The following is a 25,485-nucleotide window of genomic DNA, read 5'->3' on the forward strand; positions in this document are numbered from 1 at the left end:
GCTAGTTGAGGAGGAAATGGTAGGTAAAGAAGCATGGGCAACAAATATAGATACCCCCTTTTGAGGAGTTTTACTATAAGAGTAGAGAAATGGGGGTGAGATGCGTATGTGGGGTTGAGTAAGATTTTCTAAAATCAGAAACATTATAGTATGTTTGAAAGTTGTAAGTTGATGGGAATGATATGAGAGAGAAATCTGAGGATACAGGTGAAAGGAATTACTACAGGATGAAAGTCCTTCAGTAGTTGAAGGAATGGAATCTAGTGTGCAGATGGAGGAGGACCAATTCATGCAGAGTAAAAAGAAAGAAATCAGAACAGAGACAAATAGACACAGATAAATTGGCAGATGTGGGGGTTGGAAGGTGAGGATATTTTCTTCTGAAGGCTTCAATATTCTTCAATATTCTTAGTAAAATATGAAGCAAAGTCATCAATTGAGTTCAAGTAGAGGGTGGAAGGTATGAAGATTTGAGGAAAGAGGAGGAGAAATAAAATAACCTCTTGGAGAATAAGAGACTGAGCTCATAAGGAAAACATAGTCGGATTGCTGAGCGGCATTAAGAACCCATTGAGCACTGTGGTCTTAAATTTAAAGTGAGATCACTCATGGTTGTGGACGGTGAAAAAGTGGTAGGGATAATGGGTTACAGATTCTGGTGGGGATCATTAGAATTGTTGGAGCCAAGATACTAGAGTGCATGAGTTGGAACAGTAAAGACTGGGGGTCAGAGAGGAATGCTTGATACTGAGATTTGGGGGGTGCCTGGGTGGCTCAGTCGGTTAAGTATCTGCCTTCAGCTGGGGTCATGATCTCAGGGTCCTGGGATTGAGCCCCACATCATCGGGCTCTCAGCTCAGTGGGGAATCTGCTTCTCCTCCCTCCCCACTGCTCCCCCTACTTATGTTCTTTCTCTCTCTCAAATAGATAAATAAAACTTAAAAAAAAGGAAAGAAAGAAAGAAAGAAACTGAGATTCGAGAGGTGGAGCAGTTATTTCTGATGAAAAGACCCGGACATTATCATGGTAGTAAGCAAGTGCAGTAGGGTGGAAAAGCTGGTCACTGGAAAGGAAAAAGTCAAAGAACTGAGGGCCCAGAGTTTTCCAGAGGCAGAATATGGGATTTTACTGTTAATTTGTCATAAATCTCAGACGACAAACTGGAAGTTGAGAAAGGGAGAAAGATTGAATTAAGTTAGGGGATGTTGAGGGCGCCTGGGTGGCTCAGTTGGTTAAGCGACTGCCTTCGGCTCAGGTCATGATCCTGGAGTCCCAGGATCGAGTCCCGCATCGGGCTCCCTGCTCAGCGGGGAGTCTGCTTCTCCCTCTGACCCTCCCCCCTCTCATGTGCTCTCTCTCTCTCTCATTCTCTCTCTCATATAAATAAATAAAATCTTAAAAAAAAAAAAAAGTTAGGGGATGTTGAGAGCCATATGATGTTAAGAATCCAGGTGATAAGCAATGACTTAGAAGCCTTGGATTTCTTTCTCTCTCTCTCTTTCTTTCTTTCTTTCTTTCTTTCTTTCTTTTTTTTTTAAGATTTATTTATTTATTTTAGAGAGAGAGAGTATGAGTTGGGTGGGGAGTAATAGAGGGAAAGGAGGTAGAATCTCCAGCAGAATTCCCGCTGAGGGCAGAGCCACCATGGGGCTGACATGAGCCTGACGTGGGGCCTGATCCCAGGACCCCAAGATCATGACCTGAGCCAAAACCAAGAGATGGTTGCTCAACAAACTGAGCCACTCAGGCGGCCAAGAAGCCTTGGATTTCTCATGGGGACTGATGGAAACAGGACTGTGAGGCCCTTATAGTCTCTTACAGGAAAGTGAATAATCCATTCTTATTCTAGCATCTTTCTTAGGACCAATCTCTCAGGCACTCCTGTTTTATAGGCTTTGCATTCCTTTGTCATTGTTCAGAATGGTCTTTCAATTGTCTGCATCCGCTGAATCCTCAGCTCACTTCTTACCTTGCTCTGAACATCTCATTTTTCCTAGCACTTACAGTCACATTTGATAGTTAACATGTAATATTTTTTTGTTCCTTAGTTATCTTTTTATTATATTTCCTGTTACCTCTATATCTTTTACCACTTAATATGGCTTAGCAAATTTCAGTGAATATTGGTTGGATTTTGGAACATGAAAGAAACTAATGTCTTCCAGAAAGCAGCATAAATTGTAAGAGTAAACTGGGGAAACTTTAAAGGAAATTTTAATTAAATATTTTATAACACATTTCTCAAATGTTAACAATGTAAAGACTCTTTTTAAAGAAAAAATTCTCAGGTACCTCTGGGAATAAGTTTCCCACTTTGAAAAACACTGACTTAAGAAAACTAAAGTCATTATCATTAAAACAAAAATACAAAATGAAAACAAACTTCTTCTTGAACTCATTACTGAAATCAAAAGAATGTGTCTGCAGAACCCAGTTGAGAAACTCTCCTGCTTAGATTACATATTAAAAGAATAGTGAGTGACCTAAAAAAATGTATAACAAGTAATTTTGTAATGAATACATGGAAATATCCATTTTCAAAATATGTTTGGAAATGAATTTTATAAGGCCAAACTTAAATCAAGGCCTTCCACAGAGTAAGTGCTCAATAATAACAGCAGTAATAACAGAAGGTCAATAACAATAGCAATAATAATTTTAAAATTTGGGTATTTAAAAAAATTTGGGTATTTTTAGTAGTTTCTTGTATTTGTCAAAATGAAGGTGATGAAATTTGTAATATTCACAGATACTAATATATGTCCTGGGTGCTCCTTGTCTTTTTTTGGTTTCCCACATAAAATAACATGTCCTGGTTTTTTTTTTTTTTTTTTCCTTCTCCAGGCTAAAACAAAAGTTCTCCACAGGGCAGCCATGGAGGTGGGGGCCAGGGTGAAGTCTTCCCTCTGAAATCCCTGCTCCCTGAGACAGGGGGAGCAGGCAGTCTGCCACATCCCCTACGGAGCTAAGACCACAGGGATCTTGGGGGGGGGGGTGCTGTTACTTTGAAATGGTGTGAGGTTTCCTGCTTTGTCAGAAGCCCTACCGAGGGGGAAATTGAAGGTGCATTGTGGAAGCCTCCATTGGAGGTTCCTGCACCAGCACAGGAAATGATAAGTTTGCAGGAACTCTGTGGTTACTCTAAGGGAATTTGCTTTGGATTTTTATTTCTAAATTCTCTGAGGCATCCCTCAGGCCTGAATCAGGTGTCTGTTTTGGGCTCTGCTCTGCATGCAGGTTCATCTGACAGTACGTTTTCCTCATTAATTTGAAATTGGCCAGCCACAAATTTCGCCAGCGAAAACCAAATTCTAATCTTGGGTATAGATATAGAAAATGTGGCTTTAGATTATGTTGCTATAGAAAACACCTGTAGGTATGAATTGGAATCTTTATAGGCGATTTTTAGAAATAAAGTAGTAAATCTGTCTGTAGTAATAGTCAACCAAGGAGAAAATAGGAGCACATATTGTCGTTCGTAGACCAGTATCCTGTCACAACACTATGGAACATTTGGTTCATGTTCTGTCACACATTCTTAAGAATAGTTATGCAGTTGCCTCCAAGATGTTGGCTGTTTCAGACAACCTTTAAAGTTAGGTCCCTTCTCCCCTTTACTGGGTGAAAGTAATCTATTTTTATGTGGTGGTAGTGGGTAATATTTCTCCTACACAAACTTTTGTTTTTATCTTTTGAAACTTTTAAAGAATTGAGCCTAAAGAAATAAGACTCTCTCTATGCATGGAAGGAGGCTGTCTTTGACCTGTTGCAGCCCAAAGTGGACGTTCAGAGCAGACTGTGGGGCCAGGGGACCTGGCTCTGCCACTTGCTGGTTGTGTGACTTTGGACAAGTTACTTGAGTTCTCTTTTCATGTTTTCTAATCTGTGAAATGAGGATACTAGAGCTATTATAAGGATTTAGTGAGTTAGACTTTGTCAAGTGCAAAGCATGTGCGAAGTACTATATGAGGACCTGTTAAAAAAGAAAAACCAAATGATTTTCTAATGATACAGTTTTTCAGAAATTTGAGGTGTTTGCTTCTGTAAGGAACATAAACAGGTTAGTATGAATTTGTTCAGTTGTCTGCTAATCAACAGTATCTGGAGATAGGTCACTAAATATGAGTCCTCATAAAATGAACAGTTCTGCACCTGTAGGAGGGGAGGTTCCTTGTGAGAAACACAGCCTCAGTAAATTACTGAGACTCTGGCTATCACACATTTTTTTCCAAGTGTGATAAAGTGCACCTCTTTATTTCAGCCCTCTGCTTATAATTCTTTCTGAAAAATTTCAGAAAAAATGAGCAAGACACCACCTTGGACCAAAGGAATCTTGTATATTATGGTGACAAATACTATAACTTGGAAGCAGTCCTAATTCATAACCAATGAAAGGAGAGGATTCATTCCTCCCAAATCAGTTAATATTGCCCTTAATAAAAGGTAGGGGAATCATTTTTTTAGAACTTTGCTGGGGAACCAAAAATGTTTATTTTAAAATGTTTATTTGCTCAATGTTTCTGGTTTCTGGATTTTTTTTTTTTAAAGATTTTATTTATTTATTTGACAGAGAGAGACACAGCGAGAGGGGGAACACAAGCAGGGGGAGTGGGAGAGGGAGAAGCAGGCTCCCTGCTCCGCAGGGAGCCCGATGCGGGACTCGATCCCAGGACCCTGGGATCATGACCTGAGCTGAAGGCAGTCGCTTAACCAACTGAGCCACCCAGGCGCCCCTCTGGTTTCTGGATTTATGAAAATAATATCACATTATTACTGTAAAGATTTGAAGAGAAAATACCTCTAGACATTGTCAGTTTTGTAACTACCTATATAATTTCTTGTGTTTTTCCATATCATCTATTTAAACTGCTGAACTAATTAAATAACCCTGAATTTTAAAGATGTTTGCCCCCCAAAATAAAACCAAACAAACCCAAAAAACAACACACACACACACACACACACACACACACACACCAGAACCCAACCAGCCCCAAATCCCTCAAACTTTTCATTTTGCCAATATGTAAAGCTTTCGGGAGCAGTATGCTCTGCTGGTTGAAGACTTGGGCTCAGAACTAGATGGATGTGGGTTTGAATCCTGGACCTCCCACTTATTAGCTATGCTATTGTGACAAGTTATAAGGCCTTAGCATATATGTAGGTTTGTACATGGGCCTCAGTTTGCATATAGCCTTATAGAGCTGTGAGGAGTAAATATATTCACATGTATAGAATGTTTTGGACTCTGCTTGGCACAGAGTAATTGTTCAATAGATGTTGATAGTTACATTATTGAGCATCTGGCTCCATTGTGAACAGTCATTTCACTCTTCAAAGGCAAGACACTACTAAGAATTAAGTTACTTAGGACTTGGTTTTTCTCTCTCTCTTCTTCTACCATGCCATTTTATTTAGAAATTAGAAAGCCTTGGGATGCTTGGCTGGCTCAGTCAGTAGAGCATGAGATCTCAAAGTTGTGTAGAGTTAGGGTAGAGTTTACTTTAAAAAAAAAACTTGAGGGGCGCCTGGGTGGCTCAGTTGGTTAAGCAACTGCCTTCGGCTCAGGTCATGATCCCAGAGTCCTGGGATCGAGTCCCACATCAGGCTCCCAGCTCAGCGGGCAGCCTGCTTCTCCCTCTGACCCTCTCCCCTCTCATGCTGTTTCTCTCTCTCTCAAATAAATAAATAAATAAAATCTTTAAAAAAAAAACTTGAAAAAAAAAGAAATTAGAAAGTCGTAACATGATTGATACGTTTAAATGTAGGATTAGATATTCACACCCAATTCAAGTGTTCATGTCTGCGCTTGAAACTAAAATTTGACCGTGTGAGGCATGAATACTATGTAATTTGAGTCTATGAGAAATCTAAGGCCTTAAGTCTAGAGAGACTATATCAAAGCTGAGGCTAACTTCACCTAGACTGCTTTGCCTTCAGGGTATCATGGCTATGTATATCTCCAAGGCCTAGTTCAACCCTCTCAAGCAGTAGGTGCTCAATAAATATTGGTAAGGAAGGAATGGTCCATTGAGGAGGTTTTTAAAGTAAGCCAGGTAATCAAAGATGATTTGACCTTTATGAAAGTATCTCCTGGATTCCCTCTGTATAGGTACAAGGGAAAGAGGGTAAGAAATACTTCTTTTCTCAAAGTGGGGAAATGGAGTAACTTTCCAACTAATAATATAAGCAATAGTATAAGAAACCTCTCTATTCCATTCCAGTATATTAAGGGCCTAGGACTTTAAAGCTGGGAGAGGTCTCCTAGGCCAAGTTCCTCGCTCTACAGAGGAGAAAACAGCCTCGGAGAGTTTAAGTTGTTTGTCCAACTGGAAGTCCAGTCTCAGAAATCTCTCAGCACATGATCATTTCACCAGCCCGTTGGTAAAACAGTGTCCTGTGACTTAAGGATGTCGTTTAATAGAAAAACGAGGTGTAAGCACGAGTATCAGAGTGGCGTTCTGCTTACTGCATTCGTCACTCGTCCAATGGGCAGTTCACAGGCACAGGTAGGTACGCAGAAGTTGCACCCTCGTTTCCGTCGCGCCGAAGTTAGGGTAACGCCGGTAAAGCTGACCTAGCTCCTTTATTTGTATTAATTTATTTAGCGAGCAGGGAGAAGGGCTGGGGAAGGCGTTCTCCGCTGTGAGAGGAGGAGGCAAGACCCCACTGACGCCCACCATCAGAGTGCATCTTGAGATAAGCAGGATTAGGGGTGGGAAAGACAAACAGGGACAGGATGAATGTGTACAGGTGTGTGTATGTGTGTGTGTGTGTGGGGGGGCTTTGCTAAGGAGTGGGCAAGAGGGTGTGATCAGTTTACTGGAGGATTTAGAATTTTTATTATCAAGACTGAGGTAAACCAAATAAAAACCCAACGCCTCCAGAGACCTGGAAAGTTCAAGGACGCAGTTTGAGGGAGCGGATCCGTGCAGCTGGCGTCCGCGTCCCCACCGCCCCCAGGCCTGAGACACCCACTCGCCGCCCCCCCTCGGGCGCGCAGCAGCCCCGCAGTTCTCCGTGCTCCTTCTCTCCCTCCCTCCTCAGCCCGGAGGGAAACGCTGGCTCCAGCGGCGCTCGGGACTCATCCATCAGCAGGGGAGGAAAAGGGGGAGGAGAGAGGAGGCGGGCGGCGGGAGGAGGAGTTTCTCCGCCGCGCGGAGCCCTCGGTGGGGCGGCGGCGGCGGAGCGCCCTTCCCCCCGCGCGCTGATTGCTGTGGCGCCCTGCCCGTCCCCGCCCGCGTGTGTGTGTGAGGGAGAGCGAGTGCGCTGCGTCGGCCCGATGGGGGTAATCGAGGGTTTCGGGGACGCCGAGCGGCGCTTTCCTCTTCCCAGTGAGTGAGAGAGGGAAATCGGCGGCTCTCGTGCCCGGCCACTTTCCCTGGGCGATTCCTGGCGCTCCCTGCAGGAGGTGAAAGTCCCGGCGGGTCCGGATGGCGTAGTTGTGCCGCGGCGCAGCAGCTGCCGGAGCTCGCGGCCGCCGAGCGCTGGGCGGGGAAACGTTCCTCCAACTTGCGGCGGGTGGATCGCCGCTTGACACACCGCCTCCGAGGTACGTGCGGGCCCGGCCCCGCGGCGCTGCAGCCCGCGCCGGGACGCCCCCGGCCGCGCCACTAGCCCTGCGCGCGTTCCGGCCGCGGGCTCTGCAGGCTGCGCGGTGCCTGTGGGCGCTGCGCGAGGCTCCGTGCCTGTTCGCGGCCGGGGTCGCACCGGCCGCCCGGACCCCCGGGCTTGGGAGGGCCGTGTTGGTCCAGCAGTGTTTACGCTCGGAGGAGCCAGGACCCGTGGCCCGCGGTGCGTGGGGAGCGGCCGTCCTGGGTCGGGTGGGCAGCGCTCGGGGCGATGCGCTGTCCTGGGGAAGACGCCTCCTCCTCCACGCCTGTCCTCGCTCTTCCTCCCCGCGGTTTCTTCCGACCCCCGCGGGGCGCGCGGGCCACTTCCATCTGGGCGCGTGACAGCGTCGGTGGGAAAGGCTTGTTGTGGGTTTGCACTCATTTGCCGTTGCGGAGGCTGCGCCCTGGGACTCGCGCACCGACGGGAGCTGCGCTCCCCGCAGCGGGCGCCCTCCGGGTGTTGTGCTGGCGGCGCGGATCGCTGCCGCCCGGAGCCCCGCAGAGAGCGCTCCCCGTTAACAGATTAGCCCCTTACCCAGGTCAGTTTGAAGGCTTCTCTTAGCATGTTCATTTGATTAGAACAAACTGGAAATCTTGGGCTGTTGCTAGAAGAATCTGCTTGCAGACTTGTTATTATTAGGGCATTTGCCCACTTTCCAGAATCACGTAGGGTAGGGAGCCGGCGTTGTCAAGCGTGAATTACCTTGGCACCGTGGAACTTAATGGATTTAGTGTGTACTAAAAGAGCTGAGAGAAGAAAATCGCTCATTTCCTTAGCTGTGAAATGGGAATAATAATGGGTCTCATAAAGTCACTGTGAAAATTGAATGAATTGAATATATTAATATGTGAAGTAACTAGAACAGTGCCTGGCACCGAGCAAGCGCTACACGAGTGTTAGAGCAGCTTGTCCTGAGCCCAGAGGTGATGGGAAAAGAGCAAAGAGGGTAAAGGATGGTAGAGTGACAGCCTGAGATGGGGAACCATGCGTTTTCTGAACATCTCCCTTAGAAGAAAAGTGAGCGGTTTGGGTGGAAAGAAGTCTATAAGTAACGAAGCACATGTCAAGACCTTTTAATTTTCCTGAAATGGTACTTTAAGGCTGCCAACGGTTATTTCACTGTGAAATCAGCTATTTTTCTTGAGTAATAATAGCTAACGTTTACTGAGCCCAAACTGTGTCACTCTCCTATATGCCTTGCGGACCACTTAAACCTCACACCCACTCTGTGGTTAAAACACTATTAGCCCCATTTCACAGATGAGACTATAGAGGTTAGTTACTTGCTCTAGCAACATAACTTTCTGTTCTGGCTTCAGAGCTAGCTTAGTCACCGAGTGCAGGAGGTGCAGCCAGATTTGTGTGCAGTGAGCCCAGGGTCTTCTGCTGTTGTTCAGCTTCCCATTTTAGTTGGACATATCCCTTGAAACAGGAATAAGGTATCTGTAATTAATTTAGGTGATGTACTTATTGGGGTGCTGCATTACAGCTCTGAAACTGGATCCAAGTAATTAAAAACAGAACCCTGATTGGTATTAATATGAATCTTTATTCTTAATTTCTTTTATTCTCTACACATCGTCAGAGTTACTTGGCTTCCTTAGGAAACAGCTTGGGGTTGGCACAGGAGGCAGGGAAATAATTCTTACCCCCTTAAGGGCTATTAAAATGAAATTGATTTCATGCCATTGTGTCAGTTAAAGGATGTTGCTCTGTTTCTTGGTGTTCTCTGCTTTTGGCTTTTAATTCTGCATTGTTTAGTGTTTCAAGGCTTCAGCATATTTTCAGCCCTTCAGTTTGTCTTTGTCATTTGTCAACTTTAATTTTTCCTGTTTTGATGGAATCGGACCATTATATGGCAGCTTTGCTTAACAACTGTTGATCCAGCTCATGTTTTTAAATACAAAAATCACCAACTTACTTTTGAACCCCAGCCCTTCAAAGGCAACCCCTGGGGAATCCATTGTTATTTTGAGTATCAGCCAACAGGGGGAGTATAGCACACCATTGATGTCTATCAGGCACTTAAACCAGTTTTTAGGGTGTCAAACATACATTTCAGAAACGGGAAACGTTGTGGCTTTATCTAGCAAAATCACCAGATTGCTTTCTGAGTTTACAGTGGAAAACTGGGTTTAATTTCAACTGATTACAATAAGAATGACCTTGAGGACCAGCCCTATATGTTGGACATATGTCAAGAACTCTGGTGGCTGGACAGATATTAAATATACTCACAAGTCATTTTCTCCGTTTGTTTTCCCTAAGTGTATGTAAGGTAATTTTGTGCACTTTGAATAATATTTCAAGTTCTCCCAGGAGAACTGGGAGTCCAAAGAGATCCATTGTGAATCTTTTTGTAATGATCCTCATTTGTCTTTTGTAGAAAATGGGATGTAGTGAATTTGTTCTCAGGGAGGATGGTGTACTTATAATCCTGTCATTATCATTCCTCATCAACATCTTCCAAGTGCAAGATAATGAGGGATTGTTATCCTAAGTAACAGCAATTCTAGGCATTCTTCAGAGGCTTATATTTTAGTAAATAGTAATAGTTCAGAAGTATCATACTTGTCTAGTAGAAGTGTGAAGTGTCTATAGACACTCATTCTTGTAAATATAATACAAGCATTGTTTAAGAATTAACATACTTGGAAAAACAGTGAAACTGAGTTTCATTTATTTATTTCTAAAGATTTTATTTATTTATTTGACAGAAAACACGTGCGCACACAAGCAGGGGGAGAGGCAAGCAGAGGGAGAGGGAGAAGCAGGTTCCCCATTGAGCAGGGAGCACAATGCAGGACTCAGTCCCCAGACCCTGGGATCATGACCTGAGTGGAAGGCAGACGCTTAACCGACTGAGCCACCCAGGTGCCTCTGAAACTGCGTTTTATTTATTTATTTATTTGAAAGATTTTATTTTATTTCATGGAGAGAGACACAGCAAGAGAGGGAACACAAGCAGGGGGAGTGGGAGAGGGAGAAGCAGGCTTCCCGCTGAGCAGGGAGCCCCATGCGGGGGCTCGATGCGGGGCTAGATCTGGATCGTGACCTGAGCTGAAGGCAGTCACTCAACGACTGAGCCACCCAGGCGCCCCTGAAACTGAGTTTTAAAAAAGGTTTTCAGTCTTTGCCTGCAGTTTTGTAGGCTAGTTTCCTTTCTTGTTTCTTGTGTATCAGGTAGTTTTGACTTTATTTCATTTAGCAAGCTAGGGTCATGTGGATCCTTTTAAAAAATAACTTTCAAATTTAGTCCCTTCTTTCTCAGTCTCAGCATTGCAAAAGTTACTTCAGGGTAGCATCTTATTTAGGATTTAACTTAGTCTTCCATGCTCTGATATAGTTCATACTCTTCAGCAAACATTTTTCAGCCCCCTACCCCTAATAGACTTCTGGTTCCTGGTCTTGGAGTTTGGCAAATTAGCTGTCCTCTTTCCAGCCTCTGATAGCAGGGGGCCAAGATGCCTTAAGGCTTCCTAAGGCTTTGTCTTGGCAAGCCTTTATAGATTGACAGGATTGGTTTGCTTAAAAGAAGGTATTGTCCTATTCTTTTTAAGACTTAAAGGAATTAATCTTCCCCCTTTTCTTTTTTTGCTCTTAACAGCTATTTGAAAATGATTTTTATCACTTTTGTTTTGTACATTGGAGCATTTTCCTTGTGATTTTTAACTTTTGAAATTTTGAAACTTAATATTAACTACCTTTTGAAATTTGCATAACTCAAGTAAGTAAATGTTTCTAGGGGACTTTGTAACTTGTAAGTAATCTTGTATCACCTCTAGAAATATGGACAGTTTGGAATGTAAAAGAGCGAATCTAGGTGATATGAAAAGCTAGCCTTCCACAAATAACAGTGAGCCTTGAACAATTTCAGTAAGAGATTTTGTGGCTTTGAAAGAAAATTACTGCACCAAGATCCATGGCAGTAATTTCTCTGGTTTCACATCTTCAGAGTTAACACTTGGAATGGTAGCATTGTCTCTTTTTCATAAAACACAAACTAATTTGTTTGGTTTCTAGTCAAGCTGAAATAAATCAACACAGCTTGGAAGGACTTTATAAAAAATGATCTAGGTTCATTTCCTGGGCTCTGTCCATTTCTAGATTTCTTGTTTTTTATCTTTTGAAATAGAACGTTTGTTAAGTGACATTGAGCTTTATTTTCTCTGTTTGAAAAGTCCTTGCTTAAAATTTAGCACAGATTTCCGAGCATTTTTCCTTCTTTCAGAAGGAGAGTAGTGATTTTTATCTCTCAACTAAGATGTGTGCAATATTTAGTGTCTGAAACAACATTTGTAAACATTCTGCTTGAGACCACTCTGATTTGGCCCTTATGCATTTTTTATTCTTTAGTTTTCTAGGTCAAACTTCAAGACTTAATAAGAGGATAACTAAGGGTATACTTACAAGGCATGGTACCTTTTAAAATTGAGATTATTACTGAAAGTCTGAAATAAAAGCCCTAGAGTCATGCCCTTAGGCCATCCTGATATCTCCTGCTTAAGGTAATCATAGGAAAAAAAAGATTAATACTGACGTTTGTGCTGAAACTTTTTTCAAGTCTGGCAAGAGGACTCTGAATTAGAATAGAGTGTGGCAAAGTTCATTTTTAGGATTTAATGTTAAATTGTTGCCGCAGTAATAACTTATAATTAAATCTAAAATGTTATCTCTATCTTTACTTTATGAAAAAGGATGGTAATACAGAAGCGTATACTCTCCCTATCTCTTGGACACTGCACTCCAGGGGAAAGGGGGTCAGAATGGGGCGCTGTTTGCAGAGGAAGAAGGATCTGCTTGTTTGTCCTTCCAAGTACATAATTCGTTTCCCTGGTACATGCTGAAGGTCAGGATTTTGTGTGAAATTGCAGATGGAACATTTGTAAAAACACATTTAAGTTGATTAGTCCTTGAAAAAATGATCTTTAGAAAACAGTCTTTATAATACTAGTCCCTGGGCTTTCCTGTTGATTGGATTCCCCTGGAAGAAGGTCTGCGGTTTTATACGTCTGATGACTAACCACCACTAATGGGTAAGAACACCAAATGGACCAGGTGGACGGTTGAGCAGAACTTTGGATTTCTTTTTTTAAATTCTTATTTACTATTTTATTAACGGAAACTTGATGAATGCTCAATTTCAGTTTGGTGTGTGAAAAGATTCCCTTTTGGGAGTATAATTCTGTTAGCATTTTTAGTGATTTATGTGTTTTGACAGTATGAAATTGGTCATTGGATGCAAAAATACACTGGTGCCTATTTGCAAATTTCATTTTGCAATTAACTGTATGATGATTGCTGGAGCAGAAGGTGGCATATATATATATATATACATATATATATATAAATGTATATATATAATTGGAAGGTTATTTTAAGTAAAATATTTAGATTCCAATCTCAAAGCCCTGTGTCTTTTGTGTGGCACTGCCTGTGTTGTTATGAGTTACCTCTTTTTTATTTTTCCTTTAGAACAAAACATACTCAAACACAAAACTCTCTTCTGAGTGTCCATAAAGAATAAAGGTCTCATTTTGTTATATTAGACTTCGTATAGTTGGCTGGCAAATTAACTTCAACTTTGAGGGAAAGCACCATTGACTCATTACATACATCTTGCATTATTACATTGTAAGGTCTTCCCTATATGTGTGGGAGAAGTTTCTGATCTTCTAAATGGGCATCTTTACTATTGCTGGTCTGTCTCTTTTTGTCAAAGCCTTTCTGAGCAGACATTCCTTAGTTTTCTTATTCTTCTGTCTTTATAGAGATTGTTACCTGTCATGTATTCATCATATACCTTCTGAATCATGAAAAAATTACTTAGGATAACAACCAACTTTGTGAAGACACACCTATCTTTTTCTTTTGTATTCATCATATTCATCCATTACAGTTGTTGCACAACCATTGGATGCATCATGTTTTTGGAGCCGGGGGAAGGAAGACCTACTTGATACACTTCACATTTCACTTTTTTTTTGTATTTATGCCTTTTTCAGTTTGTGGCGTCCTTTATTTCATTATTAGAGTTGTTGCTTTCTAAGATATTCAAGATTTTAATTTCATTTAGTGTGTGGGCTAATAAGGTTTCCTGTAGAACTTGTCCTACTAAATTCTCCAAAATAGTTCCAGAAAGCATTCCATTTAGATACCTTGCTGGGTGTAGGGCTTTTGGTGATGTTCAAACGGGAGATAACTAAACACAAAGCAGGATTCTGTTTAGCTTAACCATGTAGAAAAGGGAGGGTAGCATCTAATTCATTAGGACAAAATGCACTTTTGTATAATAACGAGGGATTTAAGTGTTTTCTTTGGAATTAAGATATATTTTAAGTAGGTATATAGGTAAAAGGTTTGCAAAAGAAACTTTGCTAAGGCCGAGGTTCTCTAGTTGGCAACTCCTGTAACCCCAAAGATCCTGTTCTCTGAAGCCAGGAACAAGCAGTCTGTTTCCAATTATATATCACAAAAATAGGGAAATCAAGCCAAGGAAAATGATCATTTGGGGGTTGGGTTGCTTTTTTGTAGAGGGTAAAGGAGAAAGGACTGTAGATGCACATTTAAAAAAAATCTGTTAGTCTTTCTGATTGGCTTTCAAATTTTTCTCAAGTGTTTTGTATCGGAAATTAAGAATAAATCTGGGATTAAAAACTCCTCCCTCAGCTCCTTTTTGTTTCTCAGAGAGCAAAGAGAAGAGTAGTCAGGCAGATTCTGCTGACACTGGCTGGTGTTTTTGGTAAAGCCTTTTCCAGTCCCAAAGGTGTCTGGTTATGGACTCCCAGCATCATACCAGGTAGTCGGTGCTGTGGGGTTTTTGTTACACTTTTTACCTTACTCAGATGGAAATGTGGTCCCTGCTGCTGAGCATTACTCTGCTGGTGAAGAAAGGCTAGGGATGCTGGTGTGAGAAGCCTAACTGGAAGTTGGATGTGTGGGTGCATCTCGTGTCCTCATCACTTGTCAGAAGCACCTAGGCTTTCTGAATGCCTGTGGCTAGTTTCAGGATTAGTGGTCCTGTGAGAGCCAGGTGTTAACTAAGAAATCTCCTTTCCGCTGCCAGAAGATCACCCCCAGCAGATCTTAGTTCCTGTTTCTCACACCTTACACCTCCACAGAGTATTGAATAAGACTTTCCTCATGGTACAGAATCTTTGGTAACAAGGTCATCTGTTGGGGCTAGTGGTGTTTGGCTTTTGGCTCATTTCTTCTCACCTCCTGTTAAACTCTTCAGCCTGCTGCAGGCAGGCTCCCACACCCACCATACCAAGACATATCAAGGTGCTAGAAAAGGTGCAAAGTGCGAAATTCGTGCTTGCTTTCAGTCAGCATCTATCTCCATTGTCCTCTCTCGGGGGGGCCTTTGCTGCTTAACTCTTGTCTTTTCCCCGTGTTTAATCATCTTAATTTCCCTGGAGCTACTTCAGGTTTTCCCCTTTCCTTCCCCATCTCTCTTCAGGTTTCTTTTCCAGTGCTTGATCACTACGTGCTGGCATTCTCTGATGTTCTATATTTTCCCTTTCCCTTCTCTTCTCAGTTTACATTTAGTCGTTCATATTTCCATGCCTCAGTGGCCACGTCTCTGCCAGTAACTTCCAGTTTTATATTTCATACCCTTATTTCTAGCAGCTACCTGGTTGTTTTGTAGGTCTTTCTGTTAAAACCAAGTCCCAAACCCAACATGCTCTTTCTCTGTGGTCCCCAGTCGCAATCCTTCATTTCCTCCGTCAGTAAATGGCACCAGTTAGCAAGCGAGGAGCCTCAGGCACACTAAACTTCCTTCTGCTTACTTCCCTGACCTGAGTAACACCAGTCACATGTGGCTTACCTTTTTAGCAGATCTCAGCTGACCTTTTTTTCTCCATTTCCAAATCATCGTCTCCCGTGCATTACTGCACAGGTCCTCCAGTTAGTTTTCCTGGCTTCAACATCTCTCTCTCCCATTATTCATCCATTTTGGTTGGTACCTTCTAAAACACAGATCTGTGTTTTCATTTCTTGTATTTTTTTTTAAAAATTTTAAAAAGATTTTATTTATTTATTTGAGAGAGAGAGAATGAAAGACAGAGAGCATGAGAGGGAGGGAGGAGGGTCAGAGGGAGAAGCAGACTCCCCGCTGAGCAGGGAGCCTGATGTGGGACTCGATCCCGGAACTCCAGGATTATGACCTGAGCCGAAGGCAGTCGCTTAACCAACTGAGCCACCCAGTGCCCCATTTCTTGTATTTTAAAAGTCACTGCTGTTCCATTATCCTTGGCACGAGATGTCCAGTTATTAACAGTGTAGCCTCAACCTGCTTTTTCAAGCCGTTTCTCTTTCCACTTCTCCCTGAACCTCACTATGCTCATACTAGAGTCCTTATGGTTTCCAGAGCATGTCTCGTGCTCTCATGCTCTGTTGCTTTTGTACTTCTCTCTCCTTTAGCATCCCCCGCTTCCCTTCTCTGGTGGTCTCTTGCTTACTCATCCAGGCTCTCTCTCTCTCTCTCTGTTGTCAGTGTCTGTGGTGAAGCTACACAGACCTGGCAGGTGGGTTAGTTGCTTCTTCCCTTAGTTTCTCTTACAGGACTTCTGCTACCTCCTGAGAACTCACTTTCTTTCTCTGCGAGATTGTGGACTTTCCTAGAGTAGGATTGAGTCTCATCATCTCTGTATCCTGAAAGTGTGGGATGGGCTTGGCCTATAATGTATATTGTCAAATTGAATTCCTCAACTCAGGTCTACTTCAGTGAAAGGTTTGGGGAGAGATGAGGCTTCCAGTGGATATAAACTGTAACTGTATAGAAAATGCAAAGGACATAAACTCAGAATCATAGTTTAGTGGTTAGAGTGGTGGTTAGAAATAATCCTCCTTAAGTCCCTCTAAAGATGAGAACAGCCAGGTACCAGGAGGTTAGGTGGCCTGCCCAAGATCACACAGCTGGGGAGTAGTTCTTCTTACTTTATTTCTCTGCAGTATACTCCACCCAGTAGCCAGAATGACCGTGACAAAGCCTAAGTCAGATCCTGTCATTGCTCTGCTTAAAACACTCTAATGTTCCTATCTTTCTCAGTGTAAAAGCCAGAATCCTTAAAATGATCTGTAAAGTGGCACACAACCAGCCATGACTCCCTTGGTGATTACCTCTTTCGACCTCACTCCTGTGCTGTCTGGTTCACTCTCTGTGCTCCAGTGGCCTGGCCTGCTGGCTCTTTCCTGAGCATTCCAAACATGCTGTCTCAGAACCTTTGCACGTGCTGTTTCCTTTGCTTGGAATGTTTTTCTCTTACATATCTTCAGAGTTCACTTCCTGTAGGTCCTTACCCCAAACAAAGAAACAAACCAAACCAAAGACCCCAAATATTTCCTTTCCTTCTTCTCTGTTTTGTTTTCTTAGCATTTATCTCTCTCATATACAGTTATATATTTTGTTTATAATTTGTCTCCTTTGACTAGAAGGTAAGCTCCGTGAGGGCAGGGATTTTTATGTTTTGTTCCCTACTGAATCCCTGTACCTGGAGCAGTGCTATTATGGAGCAGGCCCTTGATAAATATTTATTAGATGAATAAATGAATGAGAAGATCTTGTGGATTTCTTATAGCTCCAGTAAAATGTATACTTATGACATTACAAAGGGAAAACCATCAGGTCTGTCTAAAAGGATGAGAATCTGATGTTTAAAAAGCCTCATTCAAGACCTGTCATACTAGAACATTGACCTCTTTTTAACTGACTGAAAACAGCAACCGTGGGCTCTCCCCAGCCTTACAAGTGGTTTGGGAAGACTCCCAGTTAACCTCTCACAGGCTTGGGCTTGCTGTGGTTTCTCTCTGCCTGTGATTTGCCCTTTAACCCATTGGGTTGCATAGATGAAAAGTAAACATAGCATTAAAGAAAAGAGCAGGGGGAGAGGGTATAGGGCAGAGGAGCAGAATTTCCCTGCGGCCCCGACATCTTCCCTTGGCTCTGGGCCCATCCACAGGGCCACTCACTGTACCTTCCTGAGTTGCTTCAGGGCTGTGCTCTAAGGAACAGTCTGGAGACTGCCAGGCCAGATGACTCTTGAATTTTGCTTTGATGTTCTAATTTCTTTGAAAAGAAACGTTAAGTTTAGGCCAAAAGGACAATGGAGAAAGGGTTTTTTTTTTTTTTAAATTAAATTATGTCCTAATTTTGAAGAGAAGTTTTAACCCTTCTCAAGACAGGATTGCAGTTGAAATTACCACCTGCTTCTGTCAGTGATGCTAGTGAGGAGTCAAGACTGGTGAGATCGGTTTTATGAAACCAATGACTTAAATCCAAGGGACAATAAATTACAGTTCTGAAGAAGCATCTGATTCTTGGGGGTAGGGGTTATATTGAATGAAGAGTATAATCTCTAATAGCGTAACAGGGATGTTAGAGTGATTTGCCTCCTGCTCGTTTTGTGATAACATCAGTGTGGTTCCCACAGAGTCTTCCTCATCAGGACAGGAAGCCCAGCTAAGGAAGTCGAAGGTTTAGGAGGAAGTTATTGGCCATGTACAAAGCTAACAGCGTAATTTAACCCTTGGATTCAAAACTATCAAATTGAAAATAAATTGTCTTGAACGGCGATGTTATCAATGACCTAGTTAAAATTCATAGCCACCATTTCCTGAAATCTAAGAACATACTAGGTATTAAGTGCTTTGTGTGTTATTAATTTACTTAATTCTAATAACAACCCCATTAGGGAAATAGAATCATTATTTCTACTTTATAGCTGAGACTTGGAGGTATTTAGTAAGCTGCCCACAGCTACACTGGTAGGAAGAGGCAGGGCAGGAATTTGAACCCAGGTAGGCCGGGGGTGGTCCCCACACATACCGCTATACTGTACTGTATGTAGTCTGCTCTGCAAACACACCAAGTGTGTACTCCCTGCAGGGTCTTTACACTTGCTATCCCCACTGTCTGGGATGCGTTTCTTTCTTAGCTCTATCTCACACCCCTGTGCTCAAATGCTACCTCATCTGACAGGCCCTCTAACTGGTAACCAATTCCACTGTGTGTGTGTGTGTGTGGGGGGGTATCTTCCCTAACACCGCCAGTTCTGACACTATTTACCATCTACCTGGAGAGATAACCTTAGATTCTACAGGTTAAGAGCTTAGTTGCATAAGACTGCCCTCTCACTTGAGGGGTCACAAGCGCAGGCTACAGATTGGAGGTTCCCACCACCCCCTCTTCGAGTTTGATTAATTTGCTAGAACGGCTCACAGAACTCAGAAAAATATTTTACTTACTAGATTACTGGTTTCTTATAAAAGAATATAACTCAGCAGGGCGCCTGGGTGGCTCAGTCATTAAGCGTCTGCCTTCGGCTCAGGTCATGGTCCCAGGGTCCTGGGATCGAGCCCTGCATCGGTTTCCCTTCTCCGTGGGAAGCCTGCTTCTCCTTCTCCAACTCCCCCTGCTTGTGTTCCCTCTCTCACTGCTACTGCTTCTCTCTTTGTCAAATAAATAAAATCTTACAAAAAAAAAAGATTATAACTCAGGAACAGCCAGATGGAAGAGATGCATAGGGCAAGGTGTGGGAAAAGGGCATAGAGCTTCCACGCTGTCTGGGCAAGCCACTCTCCCCAGTCTCTATGTATTTACCAACATGGCAGCTCTCCAAACCCCATCCTTTGGGTTTTTTTTACAGAGGTTGTGTTCATAGGCATGATTGATAAAAATCTTTGGCCATTGGCAATTGAGTCAACCTCTAGCTCCTCTCTGAAAAAGAACTGAAAGGTCCAACCCTCTAATGACCTGGTTGGTTCTCCTGGTAAGCAGCCCTATTCTGAGGTAGGGTCTGGAGGTCACCTCATTAACACAACAAAAGACACCTTTATTCCTGTCATCACTTAGGAAATTCCAGGGATTTTAGGAACTTTGTGCCGGAAATAGGGATGAAGACCAAATATATATTTCTCCATTATAAATCACAACATCACACCTTCCATGACCATCCTATCTAAAATAACATCTGTCCTCTCAACACTCTTTCTCCTTAACCTGCTTTATTTTTCTTTCATATGACTTCCATCACTTGACACATTACAAAGTTGTTGTCTTTCTCCCCCATGAGAAGGTAAACTCCATGAAAACAGTATCATGTTAGTTCACTGCCGTGTCCCCAGCTTCCTGAACAAGTGCCTGGCACATGGTAGGTGCTAATACATGTTTATTGAGTGAATGAATGAAGTAAAATAAAACTAATTGAGCCTTGCCTCTCTGGTTTCAAAACAAAATAAGTTACCTCAGGTCGGATTGAATCAGGCTGCCCACTAGCTAGAAGGTGACCGTCTGTGCAGGGCCTGGTTGGCATCCATAGAGGAGAAGCTCCCGTTTGTAGTGTTAAGAGAATCAGGCAGACCTGGGCTCAGAAGCTGGTGCCAGGACTTAACCAGCTGGTGGCCCAGGGGTGGTTGAGTGTCTGGGAGCCTCACTTTTCTCACTATAGAGTAAAGGATATCTGTCTTGTTGGGTTGTTGAGAGGATGAAATGAGAAATTGTGAAAAAAACAGTAGGTGCTCAGTAGGTGGTAGCTGAGATATTTTGTGGGGTCGGAAGAGGAAAGCAACGTGTTAGCCTCTAAATAAGAAGGGGAATGTGGAATAAAAACACGAACAACCACAGAATAATTACAAAGCAGCATGTGGACAAGTCTTGGCTGTGCTACTAACTAGCTGTGTAACGGTGGGCCAGTCACCGAGCCTTTCTAATTCCTGGTTTGCTAATCTGTAAAATTAGAGGGCTGGAGTGAATGTTCTCTATTTCTAACATTCTGGGTCGGCTCTGAGTAGAAGATAACATGGAACAAATTATACACAAAATGTCAAGGAGACTGTGTTCACAGTGGGTGGGATTAATCAGAATGGTTTTTAGAATGAGGTGAGGGGAATGAGTAGAGTTCATGGAGTTTGAGGAAAATGGCAGGGTTTTTTTTTTTTTAAGAGTATTTATTTATTTATTTGAGAGAGAGAGCGAGCACAAGCAGAGGGAGAGGCAGAGGGAGAAGGAGAAGGAGGCTCCCCGCTGAGCAGGGTGCCCCACGTGGGCTCGATCCCAGGACCCTGGGATCATGACCTGAGCCGAAGGCAGACGCTTAACCGACTGAGCCACCCAGGTGCCCCCAAAATAGGCAGTTCTGATAAAATGGGCAGATCTGACAAAATTCAAGTTTTGTGTGTGCCTACAGTGCTCAGAAAATAATGATTTAAATATTTTTTGTTTATATAAGCTATGTATTAAAAATAGCTACTGTAGTATTAGTATCTTATTTACACTTATGTTGTCAAATTGAATGTTTTTCTTGGATAATACCTTCCAGTTTTGTGAAGTCATTTGGACTAGCCATTGCATGATCATGTATTTCAAATTTCCACGAGTGTATTTGAAGTCTCATTTTATAGGAGGGATTCAGAATTAGTTGTTAGTCCATATAAGGACAACTATAAGTAAGATATAGAATAAAAGATTTTCTTGTTTTATCTCTTCATATTAGAGATGAAGAAATTAAAGCCCAGAATGGAGTGGCTTGTCTGAGCTTGTAAAACACGTAGATATCAGAACTCCTGTCTCTCCTGTTCCTTTGAAGCTGCCTGAGGAATAGGTTCTTTCTTATACACAGCTCTTATTTGTTGGTTTATCATTTATTATTGAGAAATATTTTGATAATTCACCATTCTTCCATACTTTTAACTAGAATGTATATAGTCGTGTTTTATACTTGCTACCCATTCTGGTACCTTCATTGGATGCCTACTGTTTGCCAAGTATGTAGACTATTACTACTACCAGCTAGACTGAGATCCTTCTTTCTAGAGTGAACAGATGTAGGAAAGCCATACCTGGAATGAAATCATCACATAAACATTTACCTGCAGAGTTGACTTGCACTACATTCCATGTCCAAGTTTAACTTCTTCTGAGGGAATAGGAGGCTTCCTTAAAGAAGTAGTGCTTATACACAGAGTTGAGACCTGAAGATATTGGTAAGCGGCTGTGTTAGGGAGACTATGGAAGGTCATTGAGTTCCAGCTCAGTTGGAGTACTGCTTCTGGAAGCAAGGGCTTGGCCCTTTTGTGGGACAGAATTGAGGCAGGTGTGGCTGGAGCATGCAGAGGATGAGGTCAGACTAAGTAGTCAACATCCAGCAGTCATGGGCAGGGTTTTGGTTTTTATCTTTGACAGCAGTGGGTGACCACTGAAGGGTTTTAATTCTTTTTTTTTTTCTTTTTAAAAGATTTTATTTATTTATTTGACAGAGAGAGAGAGAGAGAGAGACCAGGAACACAAGCAGGAGGAGTGGGAGAGGGAGAAACAGGCTCCCCACCAAGCAGGGACCCGATGCGGAGCTTGATCCCAGGACCCTGGGATCATTACCTGAGCCGAAAGCAGATGCTTAACGGACTGAGCCACCTAGGGGCCCCGAAGGGTTTTAATTCTTAATGTTTCACATGCCTTGGCTGCTGAGCCCTCTTTTTACCAAATAATATCAATTAAATAATTGAAATGTTATCTATTGAAGGATTACCCCCATTTACGAGATAGAATGTTATATTGGAAGTCAGTGAGAGGAAGAAAAAAGTGCTTAATTGCAGTTAGCAGAATAGAATAGTCTACTGCTGAAGTGTTTATTCTGAATTCATATATTTGCAGAATCCCTGTGAATATAAATAATCATGTGACTAAAATATTTTAGTAAATTACTGTATATTGTGCAAAATAGTCTAATGGAGGTCTAATAGATGTAGCTTCTGCAAAGTTTTTTTAATGGCTTAGTGCTTGCTTGCTAGGGCCTAAAGGATGATGACTGGTGTACTGAGGATATTCAGATGTGCTGACTTTTGCTGGAATAATTGTGGCTTCCGTGATTTAATAAGCCCTTTTGGTGATAGCTGATTCCTCACTCCAGGCAGCTTGGTTGGTGGCCGTGCCAGGCTGAGTTCCTCAGCTTCCAGCTAAATCCCTGAAGCTAATTTGGGAATCATAAGGTAGAGTCAAGGAGGGCCCATGCAGCCAGATCCCTGTAACTTATACCAGAGTTGTTGAGACAGTAGCTTTATTCAGAACAGCTTTGCAATCTTATGACTATCTTTAGGACTCCTATCTTGTATTGAGTTTGGAGTCATCGTTTTTTGGTAATGTAGGTTTGTTTTTTTTTTTTTAAATTCTAGACAATGAAGTCTAATCCCCAAATTAATAAAAATTTGATATAAACTATATTATTTTGCTACTAGTAATTTGCTTGGTTTTTTGAAAGTCTAGGGGTATTTTAACTGTAAAAAGCCTCAATGACTATTTTTGTTTTCTGAATGTACTGTGTGGGCCTGATATTGTTTTAGGTACCGTGCCCATATTCTATCTCATATATTACAATCAGAATGTCATTAACATCTTACAGATAAGGGGGTGGTAGAGGCTGTCCAAAGTGAACATGTCTGGTTAGGCCAGGTTTGGAATCCCCAAGCACACAGTTCTCTGTTAATTTTAGCTTAAAATTACAAGCAACAGAAATCTTTGGATGCAAAAATATTAAATGTGAAAGGTGGTTCTTGGAATATTGCAAGGGGGGGTGAAAAATCCTAGTTTGTGAACTTGAACAAAACGTGGTCTTTCACAACAATGCGAAATGTATCCATGCCCACCCTCCCCTTTCTGCTGTATTTAGCTTGGGCAATGAGGTCTGCTGTGCTTGGGATAGACAGAGGGGCTTTTAAGGACTGACTGAAGGTGAGCCCCAAAGAAACTAAGGATGCTGGGGCCAGAGATGTGTTGGTCACACTCTCAGTCAAGAGTGAGGGTGGGCCAGGCCCTGGAGGTGCCGGGGAGAGTAGAGTCCATCTTCTCTGCACATCTTGTAACCTCTGCACCTCCTGCCTCCCTTCCCATTGAATCTTCATGTGAAATTCCTTCCCATATGTAAGGTAGTTCAAAAGTAATTCCTTTTTTTCCCTGCCCTTGGCAGCCACAGAATGGTGGGATTTTAAATGAATCTTAGGCCTCAGGATCATTCTCCTTGGTAGAGATGGTCAACTGTGACAAATAATGATAGCTCTCTGCTGTTACATGTATAATCTCATTTGATTCTTGGAATGACCCTATGGTGTAAGTAGGGTTAGTTTCATCTTAAAAATGAAGAAACGGGGTTGGGGCACCTGGGTGGCTCAGTTGGTTAAGCATCTGACTCTTGATTTCGGCTCAGGTCATGATCTCAGGGTCCTGGGATCCAGGATCCTGGGGCTCCCTGCTCATCAGGAGCTTGCTTCTCCCTCTGCCCCTCCCCCCTGCTCATGTGTATACATGTACTCTCTTTCTCTCTCTCAAATAAATAAATAAAATCTTAAAAAAAGAAGAAGAAGAAGAAACCGGGGCTCCATTCTGATCTAAACCTCTTGTCTGATCTGCTATAAGAGTCTTTTTTTTTTTAAAAAAGATTTTATTTATTCATCAGAGACAGAGAGAGAGGCAGAGGGAGAAGCAGGCTCCCCACCGAGCAGGGAGCCCGATGCGGGACTCGATCCCAGGACCCTGGGATCATGACCTGAGCCGAAGGCAGATGCTCAACCATCTGAGCCACCCAGGTGCCCCAGTCTTTTTTTTTTTTTTTTTTATTCATGAGAGACAGAGAGAGAGACAGAGGCAGAGGGAGAAGCAGGCTCCCCGCGGAGCAGGGAGCCCGATGCGGGACTCGATCCCAGGACCCTGGGATCATGACCTGAGCCGAAGGCAGACGCTTAACCGACTGAGCCACCCAGGCGTCCCCCAGTCTTTTTTTTTTTAATTAAAGATTTTATTTTTAAATAATCTTTATACCCAATGTGGGGCTCAAACTTACAACCCCAGGATCAAGAGTCGCAAGTTCTACCAACTGAGCCAGACAGGAGCTCCTCTGCTTTAAGAGTCTCAATGGATCTTCCATGCACTCTGGGCTCCCTTCAGTCTGTTCTCTATAGGGTACTCAAGGAAATCTTTAATTTTTTTTTTAAAGACTTTATTTATTTATTCATGAGAGACAGAGAGAGAGAGAGGCAGAGGGAGAAGCAGGCTTCCTGCGGAGCAGGGAGCCCGATGTGGGACTCGATTCCAGGACCCTGGGATCATGACCTGAGCCGAAGGCAGATGCTTAACCATCTGAGCCACCCAGGCGCCCGGAAATCTTTATTTTTAATTTTTATTTTTTTCTAGTTATATTGAGATATAATTGACACAAAGCATTGTATAAGTTTAAGGTGTAAAACATAATGATATGTATGTATATATAGTAAAATGATCACCACAGTATAAGTTTACTTAATGTCCATCACCACACTTAGTTACAAATTTCTTTTCTTGTGATGAAAACTTTTAAGATTTACTCTCTTAGCAACTTTCAAATATACCATACAGTATTGTTAACATGTTGTCATCATGTTGTATATTATATTCCCAGGACTTAATTTATCTTATAACTGATGTTTGTACCTTTGGACCACCTTCCCCCACTTCCCCTACCCCTTACCTCTGGCAACCACCAATCTGTTCTCTGTTCTGTGTTTTTTTTCTTTCTTTTTTTTTTTTTTTTTAAGTTGACTCCACACCCAGCGTGGAGCCCAATGTGGGGTTTGAACTCAAGACCCTGAGATCAAGACCTGAGCTGAGATCAAGAGTCATATTCTTAACTGACTGAGCCACCCAGGTGCCCCTGTTCTGTTTCTATGAGTTTGGCTAGATTCTACATACAAGTGAGCTCATACACTATTTGTCTTTCTCTGTTTGACTTATTTCACTTAGCATAATGCCCATGAGGTCCATCTATGTTGTTGCAAATGCAGGATTTCCTCTGTGTGTGTGTGTGTGTGTGTGTGTGTGGCCGAATAGTATTCCATTGTGCATAT

The 25,485-nt window shown here is 42.5% G+C and overlaps 1 protein-coding gene across 16 annotated transcripts in view; it reads left to right on the forward strand.

The window, feature by feature from the left end:
- The first annotated feature begins 7,232 nt into the window (after window positions 1–7,232).
- The window catches only part of TGFBR3 (transforming growth factor beta receptor 3), a 262,991-nt gene continuing 244,738 nt past the window's right edge, over window positions 7,233–25,485 (forward strand). For 6 of the 16 annotated variants that reach the window (XM_064588830.1, XM_045897204.3, XM_064588829.1 and 3 more), the window contains exon 1: window positions 7,238–7,552. The gene's annotated coding sequence lies outside the window, so the exon portion shown is untranslated. Of the gene's footprint in view, window positions 7,553–25,485 lie in introns of all 16 variants that reach the window. The other 10 variants (XM_064588828.1, XM_054512751.2, XM_045897201.3 and 7 more) reach the window with 4 other exon arrangements.

This window comes from Mirounga angustirostris, unplaced genomic scaffold (genome assembly GCF_029215605.1).
Source record: "Mirounga angustirostris isolate CCGP_5_RB_7025 unplaced genomic scaffold, mMirAng1.0.hap1 SCAF_4, whole genome shotgun sequence".
NCBI classification, from domain to species: domain Eukaryota; kingdom Metazoa; phylum Chordata; class Mammalia; order Carnivora; family Phocidae; genus Mirounga; species Mirounga angustirostris.